Here is a 17,803-nt window from a genome sequence, read left to right on the forward strand (position 1 = left end):
GAACACCAAACTGTACACAGTATTTCAGAAGTGGTCCCACCAGTGCCAGACACAGAGGTAATATAATCTTCTCACCTCTCCTCAATGTTCACTTGGTTATATAGTCAAGGATTCATAGACTGTAGGGGATATTATGTATGCGAATTAAGGATTCCTTATGGGGCAAAATGAAGTATCTTATATTTTCACTTTATTGACCTATGGGTTCCACCTATATTGAGGACAAAAAGGAAAGGTGTTTTGACCAAAGCAACATTTATGCTATCAAAAATAAAGTAATGGCGATCTGATCAGCTTCTTACCCTTTAAATCTCCATTCAGTCAAAAGACCAATTTTTTTTCAATTACAAGCCATCTGTTACTAACACGCTTTCATTTATTTAGCTTCCAAAATCATAAACACATTCCCAAACTCTCATAATAGACTGTATGAGCGGCTGCACAATTTTCCACTTCCTTCTTCTCATTTGTCTCCTCCTTTATGCCATGTACTCTTTTTTTTAAGAACATGTCAGATCTGCTTTATGGCTTAGAAAGGATGAACAAAGGGCAAGAAACATCATTAAGTATCAGTCTTTCTAGTTTTAACAGCCTGGGAGTGGAGAACTTAGAGCCCAGAATTCAAAACCATGATCTAAGTTATAACTTCCCCCTTTTAATTTTAATGAGGTCTGAGATATATATATTTGGGGGGAGGAAGGTGAAAGTTAGCCCAGATTACCATGTCACTACACAAATCAAAAGAAAGCAACCCATTATAGATACTTTTGAGGGCAACAGTGTTACAGAAGTATTCCTGATGGATTTAGGAGTTATAGCCTGTCGAACCTCTCATGAATTAAGCCTGAAAATAAAACCATTAGATCTTCTAAACAAATGCAGTCACTATTAGGGGGGAGGATATATTTTTCTGCTCACAGTTGGGTTTTTACTTTTTGAAATTGGAAACACACCACAGTGAGGAAGTAATAATATTGCAGTAAAATACTCCAAGCACAATTTTTATTCACGTTGATTTTTTTTTTACATTTTTAAGTATTGCCTTTGTACATCCATCTGCAAATGATTATCAGACCAGAATTCAAAATCTTTTGTTCATTAAACCATTTTGCGAGAACACTATTTTCCTTTAGTTAATCTTTGGGCAAAGTGGAAGAGAAATGTGACATGCATGTTTTTTTCATTCACCTGCCAAATTCATAATTCACATTCCTTTCTTGATCCCCACTGATCAGAAAATATTAAATTGCACTTCTAGTCTGCCTTTTACCACTATAATATCAAGCTTGTGCACAAGGAATGTTCCTTCTAACTAGAATTTGAATGGTCTCATGAGTATTTATCCTGCCTTTCTCCACTTTAACTCTTTCTTAACTATTTGCATGTGCTTAAATCGTGAAATATATATTTTAGAAGAGTGAGAGGGCTATTAAAAGAGGGGTGTTGCAATAATATTTCAGACCTAACTTGAAGTTACTAGTTTCTGATTTAAAATACAGGACTATGTGGCACTTTAAAGACTAACAAGATGGTTTATTAGATGATGAGCTTTCGTGGGCCAGACCCACTTCCTCAGATCAAATAGTGGAAGAAAATAGTGTGACTATTTTCTTCCACTATTTGATCTGAGGAAGTGGGTCTGGCCCACGAAAGCTCATCATCTAATAAACCATCTTGTTAGTCTTTAAAGTGCCACATAGTCCTGTATTTTGTTTCAGCTACGCCAGACTAACATGGCTACATTTCTATCACTATAGTTTCTGATTTGTGTGAATGCTCATCAATACTGCTAGCCTCATCAAGCTGAAAATGTTGTGATGAAGAAGTGGAAAGGATGATACAGATGGCTAGCTGCTTCTTAAGATGGAAACATGTTATCTTAATAGCATTCACTCCAAACCTATTGAGTAGGTCATGATCCTTTTGTCATAAATATGCTTTGAAGGAGTTCAGAATGTCATTGGACAAACTTCAGTGAACTTTTGCTGTTGGTTAAGCCATGATCCAAGTATTATGGCATATAGCAAAGGCATTCTGAGTACATGTCAGCTTACAGAAAAAGTAATAGCAAAATGTTTTTAAGTACATCAGAAGCAGGAAGCCTGCTAAACAACCAGTGGGGCCATTGGATGATCAAGATGCTAACAGAGCAATCAAAGATGATAAGATCATTTCAAAGAAACTAAATAAACTCTTTTCTTTGGTCTTCACAGCTGAGGAGGTTAGGGAGATTCCCAAACCTGAGCCATTCTTTTAAGTGACAAATCTAAGGAATTGTCCCAGATTGACATATCATTAGAGGAGGTTTTGGAACAATTACCAGGAACAGATGGTATTCACCTAAGAATTCTGAAAGAACTCAAATGCGAAATTGTGGAACTATTAACTGTGGTTTGTAACCTATCCTTTAAATCAGCTTCTGTACCTCATGGATGGGAGATAGCTAATGTGACACCTATTGCTCTAGAAGTGATCCTGGCAATTACAGACCAGTAAGTCTAACATCAGTACTGGGCAAATTTGTTGAAACTATAGTAAAAAATAGAATTGTCAGACACAGAGATGAACATAATTTGTTGGGGAAAAGTCAACATGGTTTCTGTAAAGAGAAACCATGCTTTACCAATCTACTAGAGTTCTTTGAAGGGGCCAACAAGCATGATCCAGTGTATATGGTGTACTTAAAGATTTCCAGAAAGCCTTTGACAAGATCTCTCACCAAAGGCTCTTAAGCAAAGTAAATTGTTTTGGGATGAGAGGGAAGGTCCTCTAATGGACTGATAGCTAAAAGTCAGAAAACAAAAGATGGGAATAAATGGCCAGTTTTCACAATGGAGAGAGGCAAATAGTGGTATCCCCTAAGGGTCCATACTGAGACCAGTCCTATTCAACATATTTATAAAAGGTCTGGACAAAGCGGTAAACAATGAAGTGGCAAAATTTGCAGATGATAATAAACTGCTCAAGATTATTAAGACCAAAACAGACTGTGAAACACTTCAAAAGGATCTCACAAAACTAGCTGATTGGGCAACAAAATGGCAAATGAATTTTAATGTTGATATATGAAAAGTAATGAACATTGGAAAAAATAATCCCAACTATACATACAAAATGATGGGGACTAATTTAGCTATAACCACTCAAGAGAAACTTAAAAAACAACAAATAGTCTGGTAGCATTTTAAAGACTAACAAAACACGTAGATGGTATCATGAGCTTTCGTGGGCACAGCCTACTTCTTTAGATGACCGTAGTGTTGGATGTCCAGAACCAAGAATAAATGAGAGAAGGAGGGAGAGAGAAATTGGAGTGATTGTGGATAGTTCTCTGAAATCATCCACTCAATGAGCAGCAGCAGTTAGAAAAGCAAACAGGTTGTTAGGAATCATTAAAAAACGGATAGAGAACAAGACATAGAATATCTTACTGCCTATGTATAAATCCATAGTACGCCCACATCTTGAATACTGTATGCAGATGTGGTCACATCATCTCAAAAAAAATCTTGTCATTGGAAAAGTTTCAAAAGAGGGCAACAAAAATGATTAGGAGTTTGGAATGGCTGCCATCTGAAGAGTAATTAAAAAGACTAGGACTTTTCAACTTAGATAAGAGGAGACTAAGGGGGTATATGATAGAGCTCTATAAAATTAAGACTGGTGTGGAGAAAGTGAATAACAAAAAGTTATTTACTTGCTCCCATAACATAAGAACTAGGGGTCACCAAATTAAATGAATGGGAAGCAGGTTTAAAAGAAACAAAAGTTAGTGTTTCTTCATGCAGCACACAGTCATCCTGTGGAACTCTTTGCCAGAAGATGTTGTGAAGAGCAGGTCTTCAACCAGGTTCAAAAAAGAATTAGATACATTCCTGGAGGATAGGTACACCAATACTTATTAGTCAGGATGGGAAGGAATAGTGTCTCTAGACTCTGTTTGTCAGAGTCTGGAAATGGGTGACAGGAGAGGGATCATTTGATGATTACCTGTTCTGTTCAGTCCTCTGGGGCTCTGGTAGTGGCCACTGTCAGAAAATAGGATACTACACTAGATGGACCTTTGATCTGACCCTGTATGGTCGTTCTTATATACATTTAACTGTAGAGAACAGTTAGAATCCTAGAATCATAGAACACTAGAACTGGAAGGGACCTCAAGAGGTCATCAAGTCCCGTCCCCTGCCCTCACAGCAGGACCCAGTACCATCAAGACCCCTGATAGATGTCCATCTAACCTGCTCTAAAGTATCTCCAGAAATGGAGATTCCACAACCTCCCTAGGCAACTTATTCCAGTGTTTAACTAAGTGTTTAACTACGTTACGGGAACCAAAGATCTTTATGCCATCATGTTCCAAAACTGACAAAGAGAAATGCCCAATTTGTACTGTCAAGGGCAGTATTAATAAAAAAAAAATCTTCTACAATGCAGAGGCTTTGCAACCTAAGAGTTGGATGTAGCTTTTGCTAGAACTGTCACTCAAAGCACAGGTTTTCCCTCAACATTTCTCCTTCCCCCTCAACATGTTCCAAGTTGCCAGAGTAGCAGTGGCAGGATCCTACACAGACAAGGATACAAAGGATTTGTAACTGTACCACACACTGGCTATGTCTTGACTGCAGAGATTTTCCGGGATACCGGAGTTTCCGAACAGTTTCTGAAAAAGCTGCCGTGTTCTTTCAGGATCCCTGCATTCCTCTCGGTGAGAGGAATAAGGGACATTCTGAAAGAGGAGTTTTTTCCAAAATTTGGCCCCATGTAGGTGGGCCAAATTTCAGAAAAGCCTCTTTTGGAAAAAAAAAAAAAAGGCGGGAAAAGATACTCAAATTGAGGTTCACAATTTGCATATCTTTTTCTAACTTTTCCCAGCAGTGTAGACATAGCCTATGTAAAAAGTTAATACCTGGGGGTATGTCTACACTACCCCCCTAGTTCGAACTAGGGGGGTAATGTATGCATACCGAACTTGCTAATGAAGCCCGGGATTTGAATTTCCCGGGCTTCATTAGCATAAAGCCGGCGCCGCCATTTTTAAAAGCCGGCTTGTTCGAACCCCGTGCCGCGCGGAACGAGGCGTACAGATAGTTCGGAATGGCTAGCTAGTTCGAACTATCTAGCCCGTGCCGCGTGTAGCCGCGCAGCACGGGGTTCGAACAAGCCGGCTTTTAAAAATGGCGGCGCCGGCTTTATGCTAATGAAGCCCGGGAAATTCAAATCCCGGGCTTCATTAGCAAGTTCGGTATGCATACATTACCCCGCTAGTTTGAACTAGCGGGGTAGTGTAGACATACCCTGGTTTACCAGTTCAAAAGCTGGAGGTCACCATTTATGGATGCAGACCTATTTGCTATTTCCATGAAGTGAAAGGTCAAGTGTTCTCTCAGTTGTTCTCAATATGGAAAAATAAGCATCCTTATGCAGAAAGTTAATGGTATGTAATCTGTTACAACTGATCTCAGATAGATTTTGTGGCCCAGTCATTCAAGGTGCAGAGCACGTTCAGCTCCCATTGCCTCCAAGAGACAGAGGCACCAGAGTGAAGTAGACACACTGCTACTGGTGTCCCACACAGCCAGATTCTTTCCTGGTGTAGTTGCACTGCTTTCAGTGGAATTACTCCAGGGATTCATTTTGCCTATTAGCTTCAATAAGGCTATTCTCCTGAGTAAAAGTGGCAGGATCAGGCCCAATATTTTTTTCACTTTAATTCATCTTCGTGCATACTCATTGATGTATCAAAATGATTTATTCCTAGATAATTATACTGGTAAAGAAAAACTTATCCAAACCTAAATAGCCTTCTGGACCTGATAGGTATCATCCCTAGAAAAACAAAATTTCCATGCCTATATTTTTTTATGGAAATGATATTAGTTTAGAAAAGCAGCTGATGATACATATGGGAATGATTATTCTGAAAGAGGAAAAAACAGGGAAACACTAATATTAATTACTATGATATTTGCTTAAGTAAATATTAAAATATAATATAAAAAAATCTAAGAGGGAAGTATTGCTGGAAAAATCCTGAAACAATGAGTATAATCAAATACTGCAACCATTAGAAGACAGTTAATGCCTGATAAACATAGATGGCGACTTTTTAGAACTTAAGAAAATATGAAATGCTGAACTTTATCGTACCTAATGAAACTCCAGCTGTCACTTGGTCTCATTTCCGTGGAGTGGATATTTTATCATTAAAAATAATATAGAACAGTTTCAATATGGCACTGTTTTGGTCAAGAGGAAGCTTCAGGAAAAAAGACAAAGTTGTTGGTTTATCTTGCTTTTGTAAGTATGTCTGTAAAAGTTTGAGAGATTAATCTTTTCCCTCATGTTTTGCTTGAAAATTTCATACATTTTTTCCTTCTTGACCTTTATATCTTCCCATATATTTTATTAGGGTTTTTTGTTGTTGTTTTTAATTAGGTGGCTCATTTTTAACTCTGTTAAGTTCTGACATTTTTAAAATATTATTTATTTATATAATGTTCTTGTTAAAAATGAATTTAAATAAATTATTACCAAAACAGTTGTTTTAATTATACATGCATCTAAAAATATGAGTTTCTTGTGGTACTTATTTGAAGTAAGTGTTTTTATGGGGTGTATGGGTATGCACACACATGTGTGCATGGAGATTAATACCTGAATAAAACTTTAACTGTTTCTTTAATGGTTTTTCCCCCTATGCATTTTACTAGAAAGTCTAAAATAATGAAAGAGATTAGTAAAGTCACAGACCATTGCCAGTTACATTGGAGTAGCCTTCTGTTACACCCAGATAACTCTGTTGTTCTTTAAGGTGCCACAAGACTCGTTGTTGTTTTTGCAGATACAGACTAACAGAGCTACCCCTCCGATTTTTTTGTGTGATCAGTGAAGAAATATTAGATGAAGGAATTGTGGTATCTTCTGATTTTCAGAGTTCACACCATCTTTTCACTCACTATTTATTTTTGGATATTTTTTACTGTCTGTCACTTCATGGTAAAATAATTACTTTTTGTCAGGGTCACAGAAAGTTCAGGATTATTAAGAATATGTTCCTCTCTGCAACATGCTAACTACTGGATAATTCTGTCAAAGGCTTTATTACAAGGGACAAGATTATAGGTCACCAGAAGACATACTATATATGGGTTTTCTTTTAATTGTCTCTCTAGAGTACATTAAGATGAATGCTTACCTAAACAGAGGACAAACTACCAGATCTAACCATTCTGAACAGGATTGTCAATCAAGCCTACCCTTTTACTACACATTTCAAAATAAAATCAAACACTTCCTGGATGTTTTATAGGCATCATATTATAGTGATGTAGCTTTATAATCTATCATGTAATTTGGCAAGACATCACAGAGAGACAGCACATAAATGATAGTGATAGCCATGTGATAAATTGTATTTATCACAGACCTTTGACTGTGTCACTTGCACTCTGCCTGTTATCCCACAAAATATGCAAAATAGCATATAAATTGCAGAATAGGGTTGGGAAGAATCCTGGCTCCATTATAGTCAATGGCAAAACTCCCAGGTTGTGTCTACACAGCAACGTTATTTTGAAATAACAGCCCTTATTTCGAAATAACTTTCCTAGCGTCTACACAGCCAAACCGCTATTTTAAAATAAATTTGAAATAGTGGAGCACTTATTTTGAATTTGGTAAACCTCATTCCACAAGGAATAACACCAAATTCGAAACAGCTATTTCGAAATAAGTGCTGTATAGACACTTATTTCGAAATAGGGGGCTTCCAGCCTTCTCAGGGTGCCCTGGTGGCCACTCCAGCCTCAACCAAGAACACTCCTCTCCCTCCCTCCACTCCCTGGAGCCCTTAAAGTGGTAGACTCTGGCCACAGTGCCTGTGCCAGCTCCAAGCTTGCCAGCCCAGAGCCAGCAGTCGCTGCACCTGACCCAGTGGCCCCAAAACATGAGCCAGCAAGCCACTGGCAGCCAACCCTCCACTGCTCCCCAGGAGCAGTCTGCCAGCTCCCAGGAGCCTGCCAGCACCCAGAGAAGGCGGGCGTCTTCCTGGTCCAGGGCAGAGATCATGGATCTTATTCAGGTTTGGGGGGGGGGGGATGCCCCCAACATCCATGATCTCTACACTAGATGGCGGAACACGGCCATCTATGGCAGGCTAGCTGACAGCCTGGTCACCAAAGACTACATGTGAACCCAGGAGCAGGTTTCATGACAATCAAGTTGGTCCAGTGAGACCCCCAACCGTGAGCCCTGAGCTTCCTCTCCCCAAGTATGTCTACACTACCACCCTAGTTCGAACTAGGGTGGTTAATGTAGTCAATCGAAGTTGCAAATGAAGCCCGGGATTTAAATATCCCGGGCTTCATTTGCATCTTGCCGGGCGCCGCCATTTTTTAATCCCCGGTAGTTCAGACTCCGTGCCCACGGCTACACGCAGCACGGAGTAGGTAGTTTGAATTAGGCTTTCTAATTCGAACTACCGTTACTCCTTGTGGAACCGCGGAGTGGAAGGACGTGAGGGAGGAATGAGGCACAAGCTCCCAGTGGGGCAGACCAGGGAGGCTCTTAGTGCTCCTCAGGGTGGAAGCTCTCCTGCAGGGCCTCCTGGACACTGACAGCCCCCTGATGGACCTCCCAGCTGGCAGCCTGCAAAAAGTGCAGCCAGGCTTGCAGCAACGCGTCCAAGGGAAACACCAGAGTGACATGGAGCAGCTCTGGCTCCATGTTGCAGAGTGCTGTGGTGTCCCAAGTGAGGGCAACGAGCGCACGCAGAGACAAAATGCTTTGCTGCCCCTCATCGAGGTAGGTAAGCAAGCAGGGAAAGCTGAGAACTGGCTTTCCGGGGGGGGGGGTCCCTTTAAGCAGAGGCCTCAGATAGCCTCAAGCAGCAGCCACACAAAGTAACTCCTGACCTGATGCCCTGCCGGACCTGGTTCCAGCCGGCCTTAAATGCATTTCAGCGGCCACTCAGTGTGGACGTGCTATTTTGAAATAGCCAAATGCTATTTTGAAATGCATTTTGTGTGTAGACGTGTTATTTTGAAATAACTTATTTCAAATTAACTATTTTGAAATAAGATATTTCAAAATAATGCTGTAATGTAGACATATCCCCATTGTGTTAATTCACTATGACCAGGATTTCACATCTGATCTTTGCCATTCAATTGTTTTCATCAGGGGGCAGGGAAAAAAACAAAAACATATTTTTCTTGCGATTAAAAGCAATTTTCACAAACATAAGGGCTGGATCCTGTTCTTTTTGGAATCAGTGGGCTTTACCACCAACTTCAACTGAAGCAACTGAAGCCCGTTGTACAATATTGGTATCTCAAATACATTTTATACGTACTCACATACATGTACAATTATTATTTCTATTGCTGTGGTGCTTACTGGCTCCATTCACAGATCAGGCCTTCCCATTATGCTAGGTGCTGTACAAACACAGACTAAGGAGGCACTCCCTGTCCCCAAAGGGCCCATAATCTAAATATAGGAAAACAGATGATAGGTGGATGCAAGGAGACTTTGCTAACAGCATCATAAGCAATGACAAAGTACAGCTACCTAATAGTTAATTCAAATTGGTAAAAAAGTGTTATAAAGAAAATGCTGGAGAGAATCTATATTTTTGACAATTAAACATTACTTTTTTTCAAAAGCCTTTTTTAGTAAAAAATTGATAAAGTTCAGTTTTATTTGATATATAAATATGTACACACACACACACACACACACACACACGATTATATATGGTGATTAATTTGTTCCGGGGCTTGCCATGGCTGAGTCCTGGCACCTCTAGGCTTGGCAGTTTATAGTCCCAGCACCTATGGTCATGCCGTACCAATCTCAAATTTTTTTTTAAATTGCTTGAGCTTTGGCATCTCTGTCATTAGAGATTAAGCACTGGATATGTTCACGTGTCACTTCAGAGGTCAAGGTAAATAATAAAACATGAAGTATTGTTACGTTAATTTCAGTGTCACTTGTGCAATCACTAGGGCACACTGTAACACTGGAGAAGTTATCTTGTGGGTGTCAAGAGTATGATACAGAGGGTAAAAGTGCTAAATGTAGTTTGGTAGCAGAAATCAAGGCCAAATGCTCTGCTGGTATAAATAGCTGCAGCTACACCGAAGTCAGCAAAGCTGGATCTGTTTACACTTGCAATAGAATTTGGGTGGAGAGGCCAACATTGCTTCTTTTTTTTCAGTTTGATAGTAAGAACTGAAAATTAGTTGGAATATTTTTTTGGCAAATTCAGTACTTCCACTCTTCCCACCTGCATCTGAAACCCTGCTCCATTTTCTCCCACTTCGTCACATTTTCTTACCTAAATGGACTACATACCATACATTGCAAACAATATTGCATTTTATTTTTCATAAGGCCTACTCTACTTGGATGTGAACATTTGCCCAGATTCTCAGCATCTTAATTATCACATTGAAAACCCCCTATAGAATCCTGAATTGTGGCATTATGTTAATAGTTGTATGAGTCATTTCCTACACCCCCACTCACCATAATTTGTATTCTGTAAAGATAATGTGGGTTGAAATAAAAATTGCATACATTTGTAATTAAAGAAAAAAGTCTGTTTGGCTAGAGCTTAGTTTATTACATACAGTGGTCACTCTTAAAGACTTACAGCTCTGACACCAGATACCCTTATCGCTAGTCATATTACCCTCTCTATTTGCAATATTCCCAATATGGAACTTCAGTAAGATTACACAGGTAACAAAGTGGAAACAGACCATCAGACTCACAGTTATGCCCACACAACTCTCAGTGGACTGAATTTTGCCATGTCAATGGGGTTGCACATCATATACGCCTGTGCAGAATGAAGTTGTGGCCATTTATCATAGTTACTAATCTTTCCTTCCTATGCACATGTATAAAGTGTGCCCACTGCACATTTTAGCATAAAATATGAGCTCAGACATAAACATCAAAAACATTTTCTTTAAAACCCAGTACTCACACTGCTAGACCAGGATCACTGTGTCTAGAGAGAAGAGACTGAAAGGATTAAATATACTTTTTAATAGTACCACTAAACATGCTCATCCAGAACTAAATCCTACACATAAAACAGTTATAAAATGGGGAATAATTGGTTAGATGCTAATACTGCTGGGAAGGATCTGGGCATTATAGTAGATTAAAAATTGAGTTCAAGTAAACAGTATAGTGCATTTACAGAAAAGGCAAAAATAATTCTGGTGTGTATTAACAGGTGTATAATGTAAAGTGGTGATAGCCCCACTCTACTTAACTCAGGTGAGATCTCGGAATACTATGTCAAATTCTGGGTGGAAAGGTTGGAGAAAGATTGGAGAAATTGGTGAAAGTCCTGAAGAGAGCAACAAAAAGTTTTAGAAAACCTGAGATATGATAAAAGATTAATAAGCTGTAATTGTTTATCCTTGAGAAAAGACAACTAGCAGGGGATCTGATAACAATCTTCACATATCTTAAGTGCAATTATAAAGAGGACAGTGATTAATTGTTCTCCATGTCCACTGAATGTGGGACAAGGAGCAAAAGGCTAAATCTGCAGCAAAGGAGATTTAAATTAGATTTTAAGAAAAACTTCCTGACTATAAAAATATTTAAGCTCTGGACTAGTCTTCCAAGGAAGGTGATGGAATCCACATCATTGGAGTTTTTTTAAGAACAGATTGGACAAATATCTGTCAGGGATGGTCTATGTTTACTTGATCCTGTTTTGGGTACAAAACTTGGGTGGAGCTGCCTTGTCTGAAAATCCATGACTTCTCAAGGTTCCTTTTGGTTCTGCATTTTTATGATTTTAAGATTTTAAAATTCCTAAAGGTGTCAATCATACAGTGATGTACTGATACTCTGATAGAATAACATAGTAATGAAGATAAAGGTAAATTCTATAAATGTCTCTAAAGTATGGATGATAGATTACCAAAACCTGATTTACTCCTTGTGATGGGCAAATTTAACATTAAAGTAGGAAGTGATAATCAAGGAATGGAAAGAACAATGGAAATCACTACCCAAAATGAGAAGAAATGTACTGTGCTTGATGTCCAACTTTGTTCTGATAAGCACCCTGTTCCTGCATGACATACAAAAAGAAAAACACAGAATTTATAAGATAGCAAATAAAAAAAAAACCCACCTTCATCACCTTGAGATACAGTTCATCTGCCCAAGACAGAAGGGCATATCGAGCAGCAGATGTCAGCAACAACTACTTTTGCATTGCCACGCTGACCTGAAAAAGATCAGCAATACAGAACTGCATTATCCTTGCAGAGTCTGGGTTCATCATGAAGACTGATCTAATTTTTCCAGACCTCATATAATGGCTAGACAAACTTTCCACAGTGGGTCTCTGTTGCTGAGATGTTTGCTAAAGTGCGATATACGATAACCTTTTCCAAGGTGTGGGCTGGAGTAATCACCAAATGTTTCTTTACATTGGCTGGAATCACATAAGCCCTAACCATAGCTTCCAATTCCTCCCACCAATAAATCTGCTCCTCCCAAGTCCCTTGCCTATACATGAGATTGATGTTGTTGCCAGTAAAGTGGTAGGGATCCTGCTGTCTCCAGCATAGACCATTTGCAACCCAGACCATGATACAGTGACAGTTCTCATTCATTCCCCTGTTAACATTTACTTTGTCCAAGTCCAGACCTTTCAGTTTTACTGCAGTGGGATCAAACCCATCCAAGGCTGTGTCCAGACTCCATGCCTCCGTCGACGGAGGCATGTAGATTAGCCAGATCGGAAGAGGGAAATGAAGCCGCGATTAAAATAATCGCGGCTTCATTTAAATTTAAATGGCTGCCCCGATCTGCCGATCAGCTGTTTGTCGGCAGATCGGGAGAGTCTGGACGCGATGCCCCGACAAAGAAGCCTTTCTTCATCGACACAGATAAACCTCGTGAAACCAGGTTTACCTGTGTCGATGAAGAAAGGCTTCTTTGTCGGGGCATCGCGTCCAGACTCTCCCGATCTGCCGACAAACAGCTGATCGGCAGATCGGGGCAGCCATTTAAATTTAAATGAAGCCGCGATTATTTTAATCGCGGCTTCATTTCCCTCTTCCGATCTGGCTAATCTACATGCCTCCGTCGACGGAGGCATGGAGTCTGGACACACCCCAAGAGAAGTGATTTGTTCGTTGGGATCAGTAGTGAAGCTGAAGGTATTGTTCATTTTACATTCCACTGTTATTCACAGGAAATTTCAACACACCTCACATGCAACTGTTTCCAGATTCACACCACCAAAGGAGCAGGTCTGTAATCCAAACGCAAAGAAAAGCAGCACACAGCATTGTCTGGAAGATCTTCCCATATCCACACTGTTAATCTAAAACACAAAGCAAACAAACTTTTCACCTCCCTATGTAGATGAAAGTACCCTTAGACATTTAAGCTAAACTTATTAATTTATACTCAGACCTATCCGGGCTGGAGCCACAGTCTTCCTCTCCCCCAACTTCTTTTCCTGGGAAGAGACTCTTGAACTTTTCACTGTGCTTTAAGCACCCAGTTGGGGCTTTGCAAATTCATCAGCCCTAATTTGCTTAGAGCCTGCCGGGGCTGAACTTCTAACTGTTCTTAACATTGCCAGTGAGTACATATGTTATTGTAGAGTGGACAGTTTTCAGTAACACAAAGAACAATCCCACCAGCATTTTCAGTGCTGCAAAGCCCAAACTAGCATCAAAACCTCCTTTTCACAAAGAATAAATTCCCTCTCTACTTCACTTACATTTTGGAGGCATATGCCACGTGACAGAGCCTGTTTCATTGTTCTGATTCAGTACAGCTCCTGTTCCCCTTTCAGTGGATGCCAGTTGCAGCACAAACAGCTGTCCCCCACAGGGATATGCGAGGGCTAGAGCTCGAGCTGAACCTTATTATAACTGGACTATGGCTTGGGAGTCCTGGACCTTCCATGCTCCCTCCTTTAATAATTCATGATGTGGAGCTGCCTTGTCTGAAAATCCCTCAATGAAATCTCAGGAGAATATAACCATTCCCAGAAAAGGTCTAAAAGCAGTTAGATCTGCATGGGCTGAGAGTTTAAGAATAATCTCCACTCTCTGATGGTCAGGAGAATGCCCTGCCTGTCCCAAAGTCACTCCCAAGGTAATTTACTTGTTGGGCTTTCTTTGGGCTCCTACTTTTAACGCGGTTACCTGAGCTTTTTGTAACACCATAGCCAATGCATCCCGATTCTCTTCCCCAGTCTGAGTGCAAACCAAGATATCATCCACACACACACACACAAAAAATCACACTGTCTCTTTCAGGCATTTCACCCCACATCTTGATTGCATGGACATGACAAATAATAGGGACCTTATTCCAGCCCAAAACACATCTGTCTTCCCTGAAAGATGAATGCAAACTTATAGTGGCTGTTCTAATGTAATAGGATAGAAAAAAAATTGGCAAAATGTAGAAGTGAAACCTCCTGATATTTTGCCACAACAGTGGCCAATCAATGAGGCACAAATCGATTACAAACTTCCAAGTCTTGCCATCACTTTAAAGGACCAGTGATAGGGCAGAGTTATTGGAGTATAACTGTTCCAATAAACCTCCTTGGCTTAAGAGCCCATTAATTGTTTTTATTGCACTGTCTTCTGCCTCTTTCGAATATCTATACTGCTTCTGGGGTGGAGAATGGGGCCTGTAATTAGAGTTTCTGCAACAATTTTGCCACATTCTATTTTATTCTTGGCCCACATCTCCCGGTGTTTTTTCTTCAATGGCTAGAATTTCTAGGGACCACTCTAGTTCTAACATGCCCTAAGGACTAGTAGCTGGTAACTCCCTGAAGTCCCCACTGGCTCCCTGGATGTGCCAGGAGGCATTTTCCCAGGACTGTTAGCAAAATTAACCAACATTCTCAATTCCCTTAAGCATCAATTCCCAGGATCCCCTCTCCTCCCAAATTCCTTAAACCAAATGTATCTTATTTTCCTTTTTCCCACCCCAAAATGCTTCTGTGAAAAGGAACGATGCCTTCTGCCTCATTAAATCCCTGTAAGGTTTTAACTCCAGACAAAGGTCCAGATAGGTTCTTCTTCTGAGTGCTCATCAAGGAATAAATGGCACTTGATTCTGTCTGAATATCTCTCCTTTAAATTCCTCATAAACTGAACCTCTCCTCCCATCGTTGTCCAAATGTGCCACCATCCAAGAACCCCTAATGAGAGGCAGTGGGAAGTGCATCTGGGATCTTCCATTCATGCTCTACCAACCTCAAAAAAAATTCTGGTGTGAGCAAGCCATCTATCTTGTCCTTTGGCTAGTATTTCAGGAGCCCCTGTACAAATTTCCACCTACCAGGGATCAGGGCCTCTCCTCCGACTTTTCTAGGGCCTGTCTCCCTTTTCTTTTCCTTTGCTCCTCACCTTTCTTAGAGTCTTATCTGGGAAGGCTATTGCTTTAAATAGGGTTGCTTCAGGCGGAGTTACAGTTCCCCCTATAGCCATGAAAATAAACAAGTCTTTGGGTCCAATCCTTCTTTTGTTAATAAACTACTTTTCTCAAAATTGTTTCCAAGGCAGTAATTAGGATCAGTACCAGAGAGAACATTCCTATTGATTGGCAACCATGTCTTCAAGGGCAGTAAAATACTTCCATCTGTGGCATTAACCCATAACTTCTATAACAAAAAAAAAACACATAAAACAAAAAAGTGGTGTATGCATGAGGAGGGTATGAGGCAAAAGAAGAATGGCAAAGGGAGAGATGGGAGCTGTAAATAATGACTTAGGAAGGAAAAATGGAAACCTAAGACAAGAAAATATTAAAAGTATAGGCAACAACAACAAATCTAACTAATGAAAGAGCAAAAGCAACCTGGAACTCATATCTCTTGCCTATATTCTGCTTCCAAAAGAATAGTTACCTGCTCTTGCAAATTAGTATGCCTTTTAGACAACATCTCCAGGAGGGATCCATGCCTAGCATAAGGGAACCCACAAAATCCTCTGGGGTAATGCATTTTCTGATCAAGGCTGCCACATCCACTGGAGTGAGACTGAAAGTACCAGTTATCCTCCTTGCCAGCCATCCAAAGGCTGCACTCTGTTTAATGAGCCAACCAACTCCCCTGAAGCTCTGACCTGGTTAGGACAGAATGCCCTCACCTCTACACATTCTTCCCCTCTTTAGTAACCCCTTCACACTCCAGTTTTCCTTTCTGTGATGTTTCACAGAAGGCTATGGAAGGGGGCTTCTGCAACTTACCCAGTGTTTCAAGCAAGGGACTATATAGGGGCTGCATTGAAGGACCCAATGGAAAAGGAAGAGCATGGGCATCATTCCTGTGATAGTCATTATAAAATGGATTCAACTCAGGATTCTCTTTTGACCCAGATTATCTGATCCCCAGATTATAACTATTCCCTACTGCTCTCTCAGCTTGCATAGATTTGTATCTTACATTCCCCCATTGTCTGTCTCTGCCCTATTCTGGAACTCTTTCAGTAAGGCTGTAACAGCTGTTGTTTCAATTCAAATATTGCCTGCTCCAGCCTGTCTATTTCTCTCTCACTATAACACGCTTCTGCATCACTTCTGTCTGCCCTGCCTAAATCAGGGTGGTGACTCTTCATGATGGCTGGCTACTTTCTTTTCTTTCTCAATTTTATCTTTCTTTAACACTTCTATTTCGGCCTTTAACTCATTTCTTTATCTACTACCATCCCTACCATCTGCTTACAGAGCTGCAGGAATGCCCCACGGCCAGTGAAGGCTCCAGGCTTCCAAAGACTGTTACGATACTCCTATACAAAATCAGTCAAGTTGTTTCCCCAAATTATTCCCAACTGTTCTTTCTTTCCAGATGTTCTCTTTCCTTCTGACATAAATTCACACTAGAGCAGGCTACCAGCCTGAGCCTTAAGTTCCAGTAATGGAATATATCTGTAAATTGACTTGCAGACTATGACCTGGGGGAAATTACAGGTTGCTACACTACACTGCTATCATTCCCTCTTGCACAGTAAACCATTTCTACCAATTATACTCTTCTCTCCACCCTTCCTGATGGCTCACCAAATCTGTTACCCAGAGTTTTCACAACCCAAAGCAGTGGTAACTTAGTGTTTCTCTCCAGGAGATGTCAGAATAAATCAGTAGTATCATCTGATAAACAAGTGTTTTAACCTAAATCTACTCATATTATGTCTCAAGCACACTCGCACATATACTGAAGTACAGGTTGAACCTCTCTAGTCTAGAGCCCACAAGACCTGACTGGTGCCGAATCAGAAAATTTGCCGAATCATGGGAGGTCAATATTGTCTATCAGCATTACCAACACTTCCACTGCTTACTGGGCTCTTAGAAGACATTTAGGGGTAAATTAGAGCTAACTAACAGCGCAGAACACTGAGTGCCAGGACTTTTGGCTGTAAATAGACTTTATGGGATCACAGGCAACTTGGCCACACACACATGATAAGTGGACATTTGGCTAACTAAAATCATGCCGGACTACAGATGTTGCTGGACCAGAGAGTGACAGACTAGAGGTTCAACCCGGAGTACATTCAAGAGCACCCCAAACGTTATAGTTACCTAAAGTCACACAAAGCTAGTTTTGAGTAACCAGCAGCCAGGTTACTAGAGGCCCTTCTTCTTTCCAGCTGCTGGAAGTTTGCTCCTTGACCAAATCATAACTATCTTGGACTGCTCCAAAGTGTATTATTTTGCTTAATCTTTTATCCAACAAAGTACGTAATTCAGAGTGACTCCTACTGAGTCACCATAGTAA

General features: G+C 40.3%; 1 long non-coding RNA gene across 1 annotated transcript in view; it reads right to left on the bottom strand.

The window, feature by feature from the left end:
* LOC142829645 (uncharacterized) overlaps positions 1-17,803 on the bottom strand; it is a 99,427-nt gene that overhangs the window by 73,877 nt on the left and 7,747 nt on the right. The window contains exons 2-3 of the long non-coding RNA XR_012904285.1: positions 13,256-13,372; positions 12,170-12,265 (exon numbers count right to left, since the gene is read on the bottom strand). This is a non-coding gene — a long non-coding RNA (uncharacterized LOC142829645). The remainder of the gene's footprint in view (positions 1-12,169; positions 12,266-13,255; positions 13,373-17,803) is intronic.

Source organism: Pelodiscus sinensis, chromosome 5 (genome assembly GCF_049634645.1).
Source record: "Pelodiscus sinensis isolate JC-2024 chromosome 5, ASM4963464v1, whole genome shotgun sequence".
Lineage (NCBI taxonomy): Eukaryota > Metazoa > Chordata > Testudines > Trionychidae > Pelodiscus > Pelodiscus sinensis.